Genomic DNA, 4,006 nt, shown 5'->3' on the forward strand with positions numbered 1-4,006 from the left:
ATTTGCATGTTGCTTTATTAGCATTTACATTGGCTTAGCAAATGGAAGCCACGTATGGAGCAAGGAAGTCACTACCTCTGCACGAAAGGTTTTTGACCTAGATTTAAAAAGAGGGGAATGAGCACATTCATCTTGGCCAAATTCCAGTCATGTAATTACTTTCTGCCTGCATAAATTGTTTCAGCATTTCTCACTTGAGAAGCTGGTTTTCCACATCTCTTCCTAAATGATATTGTGCTGAGGATCAACTGTCATATTCCACCCCAAGAATGCCTGCTTTCTGTGAGTGTGAGAGTGATCTTTGTAGATATAACTAATAGTGCATTTGGAGATCCTTCCACGTGAAAGGTGTTAAAAAATCCAAAGTATGGTTCCTGTCCTTTCAGGGAATTCAGATAACAAGACACTAATCAGTGAGGTAACCCAGTTAACCCACTGAATCACCACAACTTGGCTCCACTTTAAGAAGGGATTTTAAAGCATGAATCTCTTCTTGTACGAATGTCAAATGACACCAATATGTGGGGCCTCAAATGTGCCTTGTCTGAGAATGTCAGAGTGCACAGCAACTTGGTGTCTTCCCCTACAGATTGTAGTGTGGGAGGTAATTGAGGTCACACCAGTGTGAATAGGGAATGATTTTAAACTGCTTTTACTAAGCCTAAAGTCACTGGTCCCTTAACTATAAGAAAGTATCTTCCATAGTTCTCAGAAAATTAAACAATAGGAGCCATTTAAAGAAATAACCTCTACAGGGTCGGCATGGTGGCTCAAGTAGCTAATCCTCAACCTGCCAATGCCACAATCCCATATAGATGCTGGTTCTAGTCCTGGATGATCCACTTCTGATATGGCTCCCTGCTCATTGCCTGGGAAAGCAGAGGCGGATAACTCAAGTCCTTGCACCCCTGCACTGACATCAAAGACCTGGAGTAGGTTCCTGGCTGCAAGGATCACATTCATTTGGATAGCAAACAAGCATAAAACAAATCTCTCTCTTCTTCTCACAGTAAATCTGCCTTTCAAATAAAAATAATAAATCTTTAAAAATACATAATATTGTTTTGATGCTGTTGCCAGACATTTAAAATAAAGTTCTTCAGATATAAAGAAGTTGGATCAGCGTGGTATGATATAAACTGACAGAAGAAGCGAAGTGCATTTTATTCTTTGAAGTGTGTCTATGAACTATATTAAATCTGTTATCTTTATAGTAACATTTAAAAAACAAATGGCAGAGCTGGCTCTGTTAGGACAGTAATTTAACACTGATACAATCTCTAACTTAACTTAACACAAACATGCTGAAAGATACAGAACATTTAAGACCATCATTTTTTTCCATGAATATTTTGAGATAGCTCATTGTAGCAATTAAATGAGAAAAAATATGTTCTCTATATCCTCAGTGATATGTATGTATATATATATATATAGTAATGTTAATTATATTTATTGGGCTTGCATACTGCTAATGCATGCTTTTATTTATTTTCTAAAAGTGTTAGCTATACAGATGACATACCAATATGCATGGCATTGAAAAGCATGAAAATATAACTAGAAATTATGAAAAGAAGGCAAACACTACCAAAATTCCAGAAGACAGTTAGATTTTTTCTTTAGCTCTTTAGTGGGTTTTTTTTATGTACTTATTTGGAAGGAAGAGTTGCAGAGAGAAATGGAGAGATTAAAATGTGAGAGATCTTTGTTCTGCTGATTCAATTCCCAAAGGTCTGTGAAGACCTGAGATCAACCAGACCAAAATTACAAGCCAGCACTTCATCCTGGTCTGGCATTTTGCATCCCAAATATTTGGGCTGTTTTCTGCTGAATTCCCAGGCAACGTAGGTGGGTGCTGGATCGGAAGTTGACAGGTGGGACTTGCATTGATGCATGGGCTGGTGGCATCCAGCAGGTTGATTACGTCCTTATGCCACAACAGCATAGGAGTGCTATTTTGAGTTTCTTAGCAGCAAAATCTAAGGCACATGAAAACATGAAAGAAACAAAGAAAAATGAAACATTGAGGTTGTTTGTTCAATAAAGTAAGCATGCCAGATTATTAGTCAAAAAAGTGGACTATGAGATGATAAGTTGCAAATCCCCCTTTTCTCCCCCTCTTTTTTTCCCCCTTGTAATTCACGTCAGATGGGTAATATGCCAATGTTGTAACAAGGTTTGGGGGAAGGAGGAACATGTCACAAAAACATGTATGAACCACATTTATGAACCACAAAAGAATCTGCAAGTTCCATTTTATGTTTTCAGATCATGTATCAATTTTAATAAAATTGTGCTGTAGACTCAAAGAAGAAATTTTGACTCTGAGTTTGACTTTGTGCAGAGTTCTCAATCAGCATTATTAAATGTAAACTTGATATGAGTTAGGTATGCAATTTTTAAAGATTTATTTAATTTATTTAGAAAGGCAGATTTACAGAGAGAAGGAGAGATAGAAAGGCCTTTCAACCACTGGTTCACTTCCCAATTGGTCGCAACAACCTGAGCTGAATCAATTTGAAGCCAGGATCCAGGTGTTTCTTCTGGGTCACCCAAATGGATGCAGGATCTTAAAGCTTTGGGCCATATTCCGTAGCTTTCCCTGGTAAGCGGCAGTGAGTTGGATGTGAAGTGGAGCAGGCAGCACATGAACTAGTACCCATATAGAATACCAGTGGTAGCATGAGCAGGATTAGTGAGTTGAACCATCGTGACTGCACTGGAATCACTTCTATATTATCTTAATTTTATTTATTTATCTATTTATTTTACTTGGGCACAGAATACATGTCTGTATATAAATAATACCTTGCAAATTAACACATGGGATGCCAGAGCTTGCACCTGGAGGATTAACCAGTTGAGTCATCCCCCATGTGTGTACTTACAATTACTCTACTAGGTACATTGAGAAAGACACAAGGCAATAAAAGCAATTAACTCTATAGCTTATCTTATCCAATATATTCAAAGTTCTAGTATTTATATACATGTAGGAACACATGTATTTCTATGAGGCGTATGTATAGTCATTTTAGATCTTTTTGTTGTTTTGTTTTATTATTTATTTAATTTTGCCTTTCCTTCCAAAATAAGTGCATTAGTTATTAGTTGCCAATTCCTTCTCAATTTCTTTTTTTTCCCTTGATGTCTTTAATCAATTCATTATCCTTTACAGAAGGAAACCAATAGAAGGGCTTACAAAATGTTATGAACATGTAATAAAACAATCTAGAAAATTTTGGTTAAATTTCCATCTCACCAAATATATTTATTTATTTATTTTTTGCAAAGAAGATACCAACTTTTAATTAGCATTTTCACAGTCAATATCAGGTTTTAAGTCTGTTACTCTTCTATAGGCACAGCTTGGGTAAGATAATGCTGTCTTTTTTTTTTCACTTTTTTTTTTTTTTAATAATCTTACTTAGTTGATTAGGGAACAAAATGTCAAGGGCTACAGGGTGAAAGTGGGTAATACCATTGTTTCCACAGCAATATCATTTTATCCTGTATCTGGGGTCAGGGAAAAAAACAAAGGGAAAAGCCCCACCCAACCTCCCACCCATCCCAGATCCCCAACGGGAGGCGCGCTCTGAGGGTCCTGCTCATACAGTTTTGATAGTTCATCAGTTCTGGATTGCTGCCAATCTCTCAGTTCCAATCGCAATGAATCCTATTCAGAATCCACTGGCTGACAGTCTCTTCATGGTTGGGGTTCTAAGATCAGCAGTTCAGTTGGAGGGATCTCCAAAGAAACTTCATCTGAGTTAATTCCAGGCCTGATTCTTCCGCGAGTTTGCTAGTACAGAGTCCGACACCATCCGTCACACCAATCAGCTTATGCTCATGCTGGTCGTTACAATTGCTGGGTTCGTTCTGTTTCCAGCCCTGTCTTCCTTGTGAACCAATGGGTGTTGTAGTCCAGTTCAATCCTGCCCACTTCATACTCGGTCCTCACGCAAACCGGTTGGAGCTGCAGCCTGGTTGGGGCGACTCCCCA

General features: G+C 38.0%; 1 non-coding gene across 1 annotated transcript; it reads right to left on the reverse strand.

Moving 5' to 3' along the window:
• Positions 1-2,145: 2,145 nt before the first annotated feature.
• LOC118758768 (small nucleolar RNA U13) lies at positions 2,146-2,245 on the reverse strand. Its single transcript, XR_004995850.2, has one exon. It is a non-coding gene; the product is annotated as a small nucleolar RNA U13 (small nucleolar RNA).
• Between the last annotated feature and the right edge of the window lie 1,761 nt (positions 2,246-4,006).

The sequence above is a fragment of the Ochotona princeps genome, chromosome 2, assembly GCF_030435755.1.
Source record: "Ochotona princeps isolate mOchPri1 chromosome 2, mOchPri1.hap1, whole genome shotgun sequence".
In the NCBI taxonomy this organism is placed as follows: Eukaryota; Metazoa; Chordata; class Mammalia; order Lagomorpha; family Ochotonidae; genus Ochotona; species Ochotona princeps.